Genomic DNA, 16,785 nt, shown 5'->3' on the forward strand with positions numbered 1-16,785 from the left:
TGTTTGAAAGCTTGTAGGATGATCTCTAAAGGGTGCTTAGTCCATATAGAAAGAGTCCAAGATTTAGACTCCGAAATCACTCCAATTGAGTGGGCCCGTAGTGATGGAGTTTCAGGAGGTCTCTCCCAATGATTTTCTCAGTATACCTCCTAAACAGGAAATATTTTTTAATATTAACTTGTTACCGGATACAAATCCCATTTCAATTCCTCCTTATTAGATGACTTCGACAGAATTGAAATAGTTGAATGCTCAACTTAAAGATTTACTAAAAAAAGGCTTCATTAGACCTAGTATTTCTCCATGGGGTGATTTGGTTTTGTTTGTGAAAAGGAATGATGGTTCCCTTAGAATGTGCATTGATTATCTCCAACGTAATAAAGTAACTATTGAGAACAAGTATCCTATCCGTTGGATTGAAAACTTGTTTGATCAACTCCAATGGGATAACTACATTTCTAAGATTGACCCTATATTGGAGTATCACCAACTTAAGGTGAGAGGTGAGGATATATCGGAAACGACATTTCGGATAAGATATAATCACTATGTGTTCTTAGTAATGTCCTTTGATCTCACTAATGCCCCAATGTCTTTTGTGGATCCTATGAATAGGGTGTTTCATAGTTACCTAGATTCGTTTATTATTGTTTTCATTCAGAAGATCTTGGTATATTAAAAAACGAGGATGAACCCATGGATCATTTGAGGGTGCGTTACAAATGTTTAAGGCGAATCAATTATTTTCCAACTATAGAAAATGTGAGTTTTGGTTGAGGTCGGTGGTGTTTTTTGGTCATATCATCTCTTGTGAGTTAGTTGATGTTAATCCAAAAAAACCGAGGTGATGAAAAATTGGCCAAGAACATTTACTACAACTGACGTTACAAGTTTCTTAGGTCTAGCGTGTTATTATCAGAGGTTTGTGGTTAGTTTTGTGGCCATTGCATCTCACTTGACTACTTTGACCCAAAAGAGTTAGAAATTTAAGTGGTTGGAGGCATATGAGAGAAGCTTCCAAGTATTGAAAGATAGACATACTTCTACTCCGGTGTTCACGTTAATATAGGGTACTAAGGGCTTCATTGTATGTTATGATACATCCGACAAAGGTTTAGGGTGTGTGCTTATGCAATATGGGTAATTAATAGCCTATGCATCTAGACAACTTAAGGTGAAGGAGAGAAACTATCCAACTCATGATCTTTAATTAGTAGTCGTGGAATTGACCTTGAAACTATGGAGGCATTACTTGTATGTTGTTCATGTTGATGTGTATACCGACCACAAAAGTCTCCAATATGTTTTTACTCAAAAGAAATTGAATGTTTGCCAAAGATGATGGTTAGAATTGTTGAAAGATTTGACATGAGTGTTCTCTATCACCTTGTCAAGGATAATGTGGTTGCAGATGCTCTAAGTTGTATAACCATGGGTAGTGTGTCACATGTAGAGGAAGCCAAGAAAGACCTAGTGAGAGATGTTAATAGTTTGGCTAGGTTGGGTTTTATGTTGGAAGATTCTCCAAATAGTGGTTTTATGGTCTATCATAACTCCGAGTAATCTTTAGGAGCTGAGGGGAAATCTAAACAACACCATGACCAGCCACTGATTGAGTTGAAGGAATCGGTTTTTGGTAAGCTTAATTAGTCATTCTCATTAGGGTGGGTTGGGGTCTTGAGGTATCAAGGAAGGTTGTTTGTTCTTAATATAGATAGTTTGAGGAATCTGATTCTTCATAAACATCATGGGTCCCTTTATTTCATTTATTTTAATTCGACAAAGATGTACCATGAACTTAGGGAAGTGTTTTGGTTGGAAGGTTTGAAAAAGGACATAGCGGAATTTGTTGCTAAGACTTCATATTGCAAACAAGTGAAAGCCGAACACTGAAACCATGGTGGTTTACTTCAAGAAATAAAAATTCCTACTTTGATATGGGAAGACATCAACATGGATTTTGTGGTAGGTTTGCCTCCGACACTAAAGAAATATGAATCCATATGGGTAATTGTGAATAGGTTGACCGAATCTGCTCACTTTATTCCCTTAAAGTCTACTTACTCGGCGGAGGATTATTCAAAGATCTTCATAGATGAGATTGTATGTCTGTATGGAATTCCATTATCCATCATATTTGATAGGTCTGTACAATTCACGTCTAGATGTTGTAGGACATTCCAATGAGAGTTGGGTACCAAGGTGAAGTTAAGCATTGTTTTTCTTGCGCAAACGTATCGTCAAGTGGAGTTTACTAATAATACCCTTGGGGATATTCTTAAATATTGTATCATTGACTTCAAGGGAAATTGGTATAAACATTTGCTTTTGGTGGAGTTTGCTTAAAAAAATCGCTACCATTCATCTATATCTATGGCTCCTTATGAAGTCTTGTATTGTACGAGATGTAGATCTCCAATCGGATGGTTTGAAGTGGTGAGTCTTCACATTTGTGTACTGATTTGGTTTATAAGACTTTGTAGAAGGTTCATATCATAAAGAATCACTTGAAAATAGCCTATAGCTAGCAACGGTCTTATGCCGACCATAGAAAAAGGGAATTAGGTTTGAAGAATATGATTTAGTGTGTCTAGAAATTTTATCCTAAGAAAGGATGGCTAGATTTGTGAAGAACGAAATTTTGAGTCCTATTTATGTGGGTTCCTATAAAATCTTGAAAAACATTGGTAAGGTGGCATATGAGTTAAAGATTCCTAGTGAATTGGCTTCGATTCATGCGGTTTTCCATGTTTCTATGCTTAAGTATTGTATCGGTGATCCCGAGTCAATTATTCCTATCGAGGGTCTTGGTGTGAAAGATAACCTTACATATTAGGAGTCCCAGTAGAAATCCTTGGTCGTCAAGTGAAGAGGTTTAGGAGAAAATAAGTGGCCTCGGTAAAAGTATAATGGAGAAACCCCCTTCTTGAGGGAGCAACCTAAAAGACCGAGGCCTACATGAAGTCCAGTTATCCTCATCTTTTTCCTAATTAAGCTAGTTGTTCATTCTAATTATGAAATTAATGAATCAATTTGAAGTTGTTTTAATTTTGGGAAAGTTTTGAAAAAATGTGCTTTTTTGGTGTATTTACAGTGACGTTACAATGCATTGTGTATATTTACTTGAAAATTTCCAATTCTTTTTCTTTTGAGTTATATTATGCATTTTGTTATGGTGAATTTTTATGAAATGATATTGAGCATGTTAGTAAGTTGAGCTTTGGCATAATTGAATCATATATGTTGTTTTTACCTCATAGTGTTATCTGAGAAGGAAAATTCCCCATAATGTGATTTGAGTCGTATGCATGGTAATAGAAGTTTTTGAATTGCTATGTATAAATATACCAAGACTTATGTTATAACTCATGTTGTTATGTAATTATATTTGTTGGGATACTAGTCTTGAGTCTACTTCTTCCTTTGAAAAGATTTTAGTGTCATTCGGGAATGGATGTTCCTAAGCAGGGGGATGTTACACTTTGAAAGTCTAAGACGTGTTATGAAGCCTAACATAAGTGAAAAAAGGTTTTGACACAGTTTTATGTATTGTAATGTATATACATTTAAGAAGTTTACAAATAAAAACGTCAAGGAACATCCATGACGTTCGAAAACTAGTTCAATGAGGTGCTAGTGTGACTTAGTCTATTTAACAAAGTTTTAGGAGTCGGAAATTGATGAATTTCGGTGGAAGGGTGTCTAACATGTATTAGGGTTTATTTGTAGTCCAGATATCCAGGAACGTCCTCCCAAGGACCAATCAAGGGCCCTTGAGGAGGACCATTGCATTTTGGGGTCAAAGGCTTCCCAAGGCTATGTCCACCAACAGAAGCAACCAACAATCCGTTGTCCAATCGACGGAGCATGGACTACTTAAATTGATTGACACTTAGCCAAATTCTTGGAGGACTTTTTTTAAAAGTCTCAGACCAAAATGACGAGTGTGCAGCACAGAAGTGATAGTGCCCGTAGTTTGACAAATGGACTATTTGTCGTGGTCTCGTGTGTCAAGGGACTATTTTGCTGCACATTTTTAAATTGGTTAATAAAATTAATTAAGTGGTTAGTTAATTATTTAGGTATTTATGGTGGCCTAATTAATTTTTTAATGACCTATAGATGACCCTAACTCTAATAATTCCTTAACCCTAACTCTTCTCTTTCTCTCTTCTTTCTGTCTTCCAAGTTGAAGGACACCATAGGATACAAGGTCAAGGAGGGTTATAGGGTTTTAATCACCAAGGAACAACCATCAGTATTTATAAAACAATAAGGTATGGGATTCCTTTGACCTTTGGGACATTTCCACAAAGGGATCCATAAAATTGATTTCCAAAGTATGAAATTCAAGTGGGTCTTTTCCAATCTCGAAATTGATCTTTCAAATTGATTTGTTTATGGTTTATTTTAATTGTATTAAGTAGATTATGATGATATATGACTATATTACACTACTTATCGATGGATTAGCCTTTCTTGTAGAATATGACCTATTCCCTTTAACCCTAAGTTGTGATCTTTGATATAAAATGTCTAGTGTTTGTTCAATTGACTTTGTTATTGGTTGAATTACTATCATATTGTCACATCTGGGGGGCACCCCCTAGAATTAACATGGAGTAATTGACCTATCGGAGTTCTTATACAAGACCATAGTTATCATTCATCACATTGACATAATAGATTTAGCAAAAACTTTTAAACTATTCATAGTACATCATTAGCTAGAAACTTAACTTTATATATATATATATATATATATATGTTTATACCTTAAGTCTCTTTTCCATATTAGAATCAAAAACATTATAATACATAGCCCTTAAAACATAATACATTATTATGCAACATTTAGTGAACTTTATAGTAAGGCATGAGTAGGGAATCCTTGGAACTTAAGGTCCCCTTTCCTTTTGTTTGTGAATCATTTATCAAGCTTTGTACTGTTTCAAACATCCTTTAAGAATCCATAACCTACATTCTATGTAAAAAGTAGAGAAGAATGGGATTAGTATAAGAATGCACTAAGTATGACAACCATGCAAAAACATGCATTTAAAAGGGACATTTTCTTAAAAATCATAGTTCATGGTTTTTTGAGTTAATATTTATAAAACATTTAGAAAATGACATTTATATCATTCACCCTTCATATAGACATTTTCAAAGTCAAAATATCATATAAAACCCCATATTGAATTTAGGTCATTTTTTAGATCACTTTACATTGAGCTCTTTTATGTTGCGATGAATTATTTTCTTCTCATTCGTTAACATCCCAAGAAACCTTCTAGTTATACATAGTACAATTCATCACCTAGGGACACAAAGGAAAGAATACATATAATCTAGACAAGTCATTACATATCATCTTGTAAGTATATCACAAGATAGACACATTTAAGTCAAAACCTTAGGAACATTACAGTAATCTACATCAACCTACACATATAATGACTTCACTTCACATACACTATTATTAGACCTTGTTAATGACCCAATATTAGTTTAGTAGAGAAATGAATATATTGGGCCCCATAACCCCATTCATTCTTAGCAAACCCTTCATTTGACCACAAACCTTCACATTCAATTCATACCTTAACATAATAAGTGAAGACCACTCTATTCATATTAAAAATCTTCATCAGACAATAATTAAGAGCAACATATGTAAATAAGAGTAAAACCATATCATATAGACTCATACTATTCACATCTTCATGTCAAATAGACAAATACTACAATACCATCCATAAAGACATACTCATAAAAATACACATTAGATAAACTTCCTAGGACTTCCTAAGGAGCTACTTGTACATTGTATAGATGGGTTCATTACTTACACCTCCCCTTAAATTCTCCTGTTTAGGATTCTATTCATTTACTTCCATTATCCATTTTACTTTAGGGAAACTATAGCTTTAACTTAGACTAAGACCATGAGGGCTAAACATGGAATTGGGTATTGTAGAGCCTTAAACCAATGGAAGGTATTCTTACTTATTCAAGGTAGAACATTAATACATGCAAGCATTTTAGTTGATATAACATTGCTAGATCCTATGTTGCAAGCATAGTTTATAAAAATAAGAGATAAGTATTCTCCCTCTACATATCACTTGGAAACTGGGGCCTTCCTCATGGAAATCCATTGGATGAGTATCACTCTTTGGGGAGTCAACACCCATTGTAGGATTATAGGGTGAACCATTCTGTATGGAAAATCATCACCTCCCATTGTCATATTCACTCAGTGCTAAGATAAGTTCCCTTTATGGAAAAGCCATTAAAACATTCTTTATAAGATATGGTCTTAGGAGATTCATCCCCTTATATGCGTAGCTAATAGGTCATAGATGATAGTTCATCAACCTAAATAATCTTAGAAATCCTTTCACATAGACATAGCATGTGTATTAGGACTATCTAGTTTAGGATACATTTGAGCCCTCTGTTAAATTCTGCTCTATTGACTAGATCATCATTTATGAGTATGTGTGTATACAAATATGTGAGAAAACCTTTCACATAACACATTAAGGTGACACTTCTTCTTGCGTTCATGTTCATACACATAGAAATAAAAACTAGAAACTATCCTATCAAGGCTCACATGTGTAATGCATAGCAAAAGTACCATACCCTTGCCAATTCTAGTACACCTATGAAATCATCCTAGTTAACGAAACACATATAACACTTTCATAGACATCATCTTAACATTCATAGTAGTAGACACTAGTAAATATGAGAATTACCTTTCATTTAGACACCATGACTATACTACTTGTAAGCATGCACAATGTGTGAGTGTGTGTACATTGGTCAACATGATCACATATGGCTATAATTAACATCTTGAGGAAAATGCCCTCTTAATACCATAATACATAACAAATCATAGAACACACAACACCACATAATATAGGAGGCTAGACAATCTTCACATTAGATTCAACACTCCTAACCTTAGCTATTCATACATTCACATAGGGGTACTTAGGTAGGGCTCATCCTTACTTAATATTTCATTAAAGGCAGCACCTATACATGATCTCTAATAGCCATTCAATTGCCCATAACATTAGTAACATAACATAGATTCCCATGTAGAGAAGAAGAGTAGGCACAAGTTACACATAAGGTGATCATCAGAACCATTCATTCATATATTCATAAATTTGCTTTCAAGGCCATGGTAAACCCATATATAATGATAATAAAGTAAATACCGCCACCATATGGGGACCATACCACACAATGTCATACAAGGCTTCATCAACTACAATACTTTAAGGAAAGAAGAGGAGATATTAATTCTTACCGATTTCTCACCCTTTCATAATCATTGATCAATATACCGGTTTTATAAAAAATTCATATATAAGGAAATATCTAATTAGATCATTACTCAAACAAAATAATGCTTTATCTACCCTAACATTTAAATAATGTCATACACATTACACTATTCACATTGTATGCTAGAAGAACCTAGATCAATTAATGCCATTACTCCTTTTCATTGATCATAAAAAAGTTCATACCCACAATTCATTAATATCATTAATATGAGGCAGTAGTTAAGGACAACATAATCTACACGAAATGCTACTACAATTTGCCTTAACCTCTAGATCACAGTGAACATGCTACTTTAGAAATCCATGGAAAATAGAATAATCATAGGCTAATCAAAATTTATACACATAAATCACTTATTTACAATTCATCAATAAAATCCAAGTAAGACAATAGATACAATCACCTCTACACAAATCAATTCTACATTCATGCTTAATAGAGGCAAGGTTACAATGAACTTATAGGAATCTAAGTTAGTCATGTTCAATTCTTGATTCAGTGATCAACTTGGATCATTAATAATCAAATAGTAATCAATTCAATTAATAAAAGTATATATAGACAATTCAACTTAAGAGAATCGTAATTCAAGCATTAACAAGCCATGATCATAATGCATGCCCACGCAAGGGCTAAAATAATTTCTGGGAAGGAACATGGGTTCATCATGTAATTTGATTAAAATAACGTCAAAACATATACATTAACATCAATCATCATGATTTAACAATTTAAAACGTTTTTAGAAAGAACAACATACAAGTAATGCCTCCATGGTTAATTAGGTTAGTAAATTAATTATATAACTACCCTTGGTCTAAAACCTCACTTAATATATCTCAATCCCAAAACACAATTGCTATTCCTACTCTCTTCTTTATCCCTCCAAAAAAGAAGAACTCTATTAAAGCTGTAGTTCAAAGTCTGAGGGCATCATGAATGGTGCTTTTCTCCATTAAACTTAAACAATTAACAAGGTGTGGGATTCCTTTCACCAAAGGGTATTTCAATAGTTGATAACAATATGAGTTTCAAGTGGGATTTCTTCTATTACAAATTTGGAATTCGAAATTTTATTGTTCATGGTTTATTTCTATTATTATACTTAGATTATGATGTACTATGATTCAATTATGATAGTTCTTGATCAGTTAACCAATTTTGTGAAATACATCATGAAATTGACCCCAAGTCCCTAACCCTAGGTTATGAACTAGTGATGAATTGATGTGTAGTGATTCAATTGACTTCGTATAATTACTATTTTGGGATTATATTACACCAATTATTGGGTTTAATTGTATTGTTGATGGTCAAACCTTGCATGATGTTCTTGTGAATGGGATCGGGGAAAGTCTTGTGATCTCAAACCTTTACTTCAATTATGATTTCTTGTGTTTAGTCATAAAGTTATATTGAAGTCTACATTATGATAAGATTTATAAGGGTTTGTATGATGATGATTGAAATGTCTTGATTTATGTATTTTTAGTTGTTGGCTATGATGTAATGATATAAGGTTGGTGATGATTTTGATTATGTGCCTTATTATGATATGCTCATGAAAATGTGCTAACCTTACCTGCATGAATGTTATTGAAAGGATATACTCATGCAATTCCTATTGAGCTATGCCTATTGTATATGTCGGTTAAAGAAAGATGTTCCCAAAGGTAAAACGAAGTAATAAGTGAACTCTAACTTTGATGAGCTAAGGGGTTTATCTTAGTCAAGGTAAGGGTATGGGACTCTACCTATAAATTGCACTAGTTAGCCTTGAGGGATGTATTAGAAGGATGTTCTTATGTTCTTATATGCTTATAAATGTAAATAATATGCATATGTTGATCTTACATTTTAATTACACTATTTGATATTGGTTTCACATATGAACATGTGGAAGGTTTCAATTGGTAAAGTATGATTATGTCTACTCATAAGGATATAGTATGTAAAGTTGGACATTTTTTGTAGTTCTTGTTGGGTTTTCTTGATTTAGTGAGGTAATGGGGCCTTACATAGTCATTGCACTAGTGTACTTAATAGGGGCGTATGAGTGATGGTCTTTCTTAGGTTATGATGTTCTGAACTCTCATTCATGATTATTAACATTATAACTCTATGAAGGAATATTCTTGATAATTTTCTCAATTATGTTGATATTAATGTTGACTTAACGAGACATGGTATTGTTGATCTTGGAATGTACATGGTCTTTACCTATGTAATATGTGCTTATTGACTTGCATTGGTTCATGAATATGAATAAGGTATTTTCAAAGTTACTTTGCATGCTTTTGAATAAATGTCCTTCTTCGGCATGATTTATGTTGTGTGTGAATATGATCCTATTTTTAGTCCAAGTGATGTGCTAACCCCATTTATCCCTTTTCCCCAAACATTTTAGGTTACGGTTGTTGAAGGGTTCGTGAACCACTTTCAAGGGATGTTTGGATCATATCTCCATGTGTGGGTAGGTCCTTATGTTCCGAGGATGATACCTTTCTATCACTCTAGCTATGGTTTTTTGTTATAGTCTAAACACTATCTTTTTATTCATGTTGTTTGAAGATATTGATGGAAGGCCTAGTGGCATTTCTACATTTATGTAAGGGCTTTGCCAATATTGGTTTATTCTGTTTAGATTGTTTAATATAAGACATCCCTTTTAAGACTATATTAAGTATGTTGTCTATATGTTTCATAATATTAGAAAGACTATGTAATCTTATTATTTGAGGAGTCTTTGTATACTATCTATAAATATAAAACATTTAAGCAAGAGGCCTAAGTAAACCTTACGAAGTAGATGTAGATGAAAAGTTTTTAATTTTCTGCACTTTTTAACTAATTAATGTAATGATGAATTTTAAGAGGCTAGATTAGTCCTCTCCGAGGAAGACGACCCCAATTAGACCTAGTGGTACTTTCTATATGTGGCAATAGCTATGTCCTCGAATCATGTGAGGACATACTCAACTGTTACACCCGGGTCCTAGACCCTAGATGAGAAAGGCATCATTAACCTCTCAGAGGTCGCAACAAGCCTCTTTTAAGATTTTATCACAATCATATAGTTAAATTAATTGGAAAATTTGAACCTTTTTAACTTTACTTAAGTGAACTTAGACTTCATATAATTTATGTCCAAGAGTGATATTTTAATAGCTCAAAATACACAATCATCTAATAACAGATTGAACAATTGAAATGAAGAATTCGTAATATGATTAATAGTTGCCACACATGCCCTAATACGAAAGCTTGAACATATGTTTGGAAGGAAACTCTAGCGACAACATCCACTAGCTATGTCTAATCTACTAAAGATGGAATATAAATCATAAACATCCTCGTATTCAAGAGGAACTACCAAAGTTAGGACGTACTAGTCCAAACCGCTTCAACTAATTTTCAATCTTCTTCAAGGACCTGCACCTATAAAAGTAGTAATTGTATATGGGATATTACAAACTTGTACTATGTATGGGTACATTCACATATTCACATAAGGACTATGCATGAACAAGGAAAGCTCTTCCTGTAGCAACATGCCATTTTTGGAATGTGAAGTCACTTTACTTCGCTAATTCGTTATTAATGAATCATGCTATAAATATGACATATTTTCATGCATTTAAGGTACACAATTTATTTTCTATATGAACATAAGACCTTGGAATCATGCACATAATTTTAGAACAACTCGAGCAAAATTTCCCCTTTAGACTGAGAGCTCCTCTCCCAAGACTTAATTTTTTTTAGTCTTTTCTTCTTTTTGTTGTGTAGTTTAATAATCTGCTTTGATCATATATTTTACTTTCAAGTGCAATGATTCATTGTAGTCCAATTCCTACAATGAATCAAGTATGTATTCGAAAAGACTAAGGAAATGATTTGACTACCCAACTCACAAGTTATTCTTTCCATTCTTGTTAAATTGGGCATGAAGTCTTTATAAGACAATCTTTATTGGATATGCCCATTATTTGATCATTTGCATAATATGAAGATGCTGGGTCATATATTTATACTCCAATTGATGAGTCATTATGTTTTGCACCCTTTAATGGAATAAAGCCAATAAGTGTTAAAACTTTATTCTTATCATACATTGATCATTTAATATATTTATGCTTTTCCGTACTTAATTGACTTTGTACTTACATTTCTTAATAATTGATCTAATTTTTAATTTGAACATGCTAGGTTGACTTAGTATATTTTTTGAAGACTTCCATTGGGATCTTTCTGTACAATGACTAAGAAGGACTCACATCATTACTTAGTCTAACCTCACCCTTTGGTCATCCTATCTGAACACCCCTAATCTTCCTAGTTCTTTATTTCTTTCTTTCTCAATTTCTTAAAGAAGTATGTAGAATTTAAACGACATAGACCATGTGAGCTAACATGAAATCCAATGTCTTCCCCACACTTAAAAGAGGTGGTTCACTGGCCAAAAAGAAACCGGATACTTCCTAGCTTTCTTAGGTTGATCCACTAGCTAGTAACCTATGTTGGCAATGTAGTTCAAAGACTAGGATAATTTGGAGAACCTTATCCACCTATGTGTTATTCTCATCTCATGATGCTTATATGTGCTTCCATAAGTTCATTGCTAGTCTATCAGTGCTTATCTCAATTTATTATTCTTTACAATTTTTAGAGTTGACTCATACATTATGGAAGCTTACTTCTAGTATGAGGTATGCTTAGGTCAATGGATGACTTTTCATTCCTTTCTATACTTGATTAATGTGAACTTGAAACTTACATTATCATTATGGTGTGAATAAAACTTGTCTCGGTATTTTTAACACCCTTTTATGTAAGTATCTTTAAGATAATTGTTTAGGTTCAAGTGAGACTTGTTTCACCTCCTTTAACACCCCATTCTATGTCAATTTTATTACTCATAAATTTCAATGTTATTTCATTACTCACCTTATCTTGTTCAACATTATTTGTTTGTCTTATACCATTCTTTATTAAAGTTGTATGGACTTAGTCAATGTGCTACTATGTTCACAAGTTCATTTAGATAGGGTATGTTGGATCTTGTGCTAATCGTTGGCATACCCTAATTATGAGTTCATTTAGTTAAAACTTGTCAAGTCAATCTTCAACATGTATTTGGCCTTACAAGAAACATAATAATTTACATATTCCATATAAGATTGGTATGTCTTAGTCATTGGCCAACTCTATATCATTTTTTTGGAAATAATATCGCTAGGAAATTTATTGACATAAATAAAAATTTCACTAAACACTTCTAATGATATAATCTTTAGATAAGTCAATAAACTTCATATATATACTATAGTAATCTCATCATTTTAAGCAAGCCAACTTTTAACAATTTCATCTTCTCAAACACAATTTGGGCAATAAAATATTGCTTATCTCATGTAAATAATACTCTAATCAAATGGATCTAACCTAAAGGTCTCATTCGACACTATCAAATCATAGAAATCGACACATAATGATAATTTAGAACCAAATATAAACAACATGCTGAATATTTGGATTTTACATACTACTAGAATCGAAAATAGGGAGAACTCGGGTGATGAAAATTAGACCATATCATTGGGAACAACTGTAGTTTTGGTTTTCTTGAATTCAAAACGTTTGAAGAGATTCCTAGGGAAAGGAATTCAAGATATAAAACCCATTTCTTATATTAGAATTGAATCTACGAAGATTACCCTGTACTTTGCACCAAAAACTTAAAGAATCACCTTAAAATCGCCAAAAGAGAAACGATATGTTTTTCTTATGTTTGTTCACTATTTTTAAGTCGTGAGTTTCTGATAGATAAATGTGAGTCTATGTATTAGGAACTGAATATTGACTAATTCAACATTAGGCTAATTAACTTAGTTAAACAAAAAATTAGCTTATTACCAAAATGCCCTTCCTAAATTGACTAAATGTAGGAGAGCTTTTGATTTAGTCAAATTCTTAAAATTTACTAGGGTCACGGGTTTGACTATGTTTTTTATTAATTAATTAGGTTGATAATTTAGTTAATTAAGTTACATATGGTAATTAGTATAGTACCCCTAAGTCACTAGGACCATAACCAACCCGTTTGGACCATCCTAGGTTAGATACTAGGATGTTTCTTTAGTTTGTTAATCGGCTAGTGTTACCTAGTTATGTCTTAGGATTTCGGGCACCTTAGTTAGTTTATTTTAGTTCGTCATAGGTTATTTATCTAATTAGTTAAATTAGGTAGAGACTAGGATTGGTTAGGATACGATTCCCTACGTGGCTTGACCCGTGCACGCGCCTTTTCTATAATCGCCCTTACAAAATTCGATTGATTGGCGCTTCATCTCTTGGTAGTTAGCACATGTGCTTGCACATGTTCTTGGTCATGTGTTGCTGCACAAATCCTATTCACTTCTTGCCCACTTCTTTTACCAAGGACCCTCAGTATTTCCTTAGGCACGTCTTAATGTACATGATAATTTTAAATGATCATGTGCTATGGTACCTAGTATTGACACTTGGATGCCTCGTACCTCATATGTGTATGGTATGAAATAAATTTTTTTAGCTTAGGGTCTTCATTGTAGGAACAATTTCTAAAAAGCTTGGATTGGAGTCTTTGAACATCAAAGTATATCATAAGTTACTTGTTTTACATTGAAATTGGCTAACACCCTTATGCCAATATTCTATAACAATGCCCAATACATATGTACCCCAATACATATTCTTAAAACCTAATAGACTCTTCACTAGACAAGTACATTTTCTGGAATGTTGCATCAACCTTTGCTTGAAAGTGTCCTAGTTTCAAAGCCTTTCTTCAAGATACCTCTCACCTTCCACCTACACTATTAGAATTAGATAAAATGTGTGCAATTAGTATAATACATGTACTAAGTATGTCATAATGAAAAAAATCACGAGAAACAAATATTTTAGGCAAATATGCTCTTTTACAATACAACATACTTTTTTAAAGTAAACTTATATTAGAATATAAAAACCAACATATTACATCAGCTTCACATCTAAACCACATATAACAAGCTACCATCAATTACATATCAAAATACATAAACATGAGACCCTGCTACCCAAGGTGATTCTAAGGCATACATAAGTGAGTTATGAAGCGACTCCACCCATACAAACCCTTCACACACACCAAAGAGATCCTTTAGATAACCTAAAGAAAGATTATTCTCATTCCATTAATCAAATTCCCTGCCTATAATTAATCTAAGACTCACCTAAGAAAGACAAGAAGAGAACATTCATAGACCCTCTCCAAGCGTACGTAAGAAATTCTCAAAGCTACTCTAGATAAGTACCTTTTCATTAACATACCTTTGCTTATGTCATTAAATTCATTTGAGCATTTAAGAGACATTCAACAGATAAGGACATTCACATAATTGTCTTGAAGAAGACCTCGGTTACTCACATACCAACATTTTCAAAGCCTAATTGTGCAATGTTATGATAGTGTCCATTCCACTATCTAAAATTAACATATCTTATCCAACACTGGCATGTATCCTACATGATGAAAATATACAATAACCGATATAGACCATGGTAGATACACATGGAATCTAGAGTCAAACCATAGTCCAATGGAGGGTGTTCTACTTGCCTATGGTATAACTAGTACACATCCCATTTAGGCACATGCTTAAGTAATATGAAGGGTTTCTTCATTCTCTAATGTCATCTTATTTAGAGAAACATCCCATGCATACACATTCGGTGATAGCCTTTATTTTCATAGAGTAATTCAATTAAGGAGCATATGAACAAGTACCATAACTTGTTCATAACCCAATCATATTACACCTTACAAAAGAGGGTCCACTAAGGCTACCTACAATGTCTAAAAGGATAGCTCAATGACTTCCTTAAAGATAATTTCACGTCGTTCCATCCAATAAACCTTATGTCCACCATTCACACGAGAAGTATACCATTACGACTTTCAACTTCAAGGATATCATAACCTTCATTCTAAAAGGTTTCACATAACAACCTCCTATGATATGTTCAAGGTTAAATGTAAATAAAACATACAATACTAAGGATCTTTATCTTACTATGTCAAAGATCCGTATTCACATTCTTCATGTCTAAAGTAAAGCAAACAACTCTACAAAAACAAGACAAACATATGCTTTACCATATCAAATTTGTCATATCATTTAACAAGCACATAGGGAGAGAAAAACTAACTATAGTCACCCTAAACACTAATATATCATCATCAAAATAAACCGTTACAAATTTCATATAAGTCATCCAGAAGCATCATACTTCAATATCAAGTAATACACATAAGGACTTCACTATAGCCTACTAAGACACATATCATCATCTAGGAGAATTCATACTTTGACTCATATATATAAAAAAGTCATCAAGACCTTGAAAATACTCACATATTCCAGTTATAACATGACAATATCATAAAACATAAAGTAATGTCGACGAGGCCACATAATTCAAAAGTATAACACAGAAAAATCATCACGACAAGTGGCCATAAAAAATATCATCACAATTCCAGACTTATACAATAAAATATAGAGTGAGTTAGGGAAGTATACCACTAATACAATCTCACAGCTTCAATCCATCATTAAATAACCAAACACAATACTCAAAGACTCTTACCCATAACAATGATAACCAATACAATTTAACAATCATAAAATACAACGAATTAAAAGAAATAAAATACCAATTAATCAATTTAGGACATACTACATATGAATCTATGATAATTCTTTTATAATATAATAGCCCAAATCAAACTACACAAGAATACAATAGTATAAAGACATGACCACCTTACCATAATCTAGTCAAAATATGGATTTCATGATTTGAATGGGTTCATAGAGTTGTTAGGTTAAAATATTCAAATTAATATCAATTAAATAGTAATACAATGATAATAAATTTTTTATGCAATAACCCATGGCTAAATCACAACTTAGAAGTTCACCTTTTGAGAAAGAGTTGGAAAATCACTTTGAAGATTGGCTCCTTGAAAAAATAAATTAAATAATGAAAACCTTATATTAATTGATGCTAGACCATGAAAATTGAGAATAATTTATGGATAAATCATCCTTCAAGCTCCAATCTCCCTTCAAGCTTCAATGGTGTTCTATAAAGTTCTTTAGAGGTCTTGGTGTTTTGATTTTGAATAATTAGTTGAATACGTGTTCTAAACATATAAATCTAATTAAAGTACCTAAAATTAAATTAATAAACCGTCCAAATAATTTTAACTAGGTTAGGTTAAAACCCCATATTGCCCTTGGGCTGGCCGAGATACATGTCTAAAATTGCAGGTGCCAGTCGACGACCATCACTGATGCCTCATAGCCCAAACAATGAACT

The sequence above is a fragment of the Solanum lycopersicum genome, chromosome 12, assembly GCF_036512215.1.
Source record: "Solanum lycopersicum chromosome 12, SLM_r2.1".
NCBI classification, from domain to species: Eukaryota; Viridiplantae; Streptophyta; class Magnoliopsida; order Solanales; family Solanaceae; genus Solanum; species Solanum lycopersicum.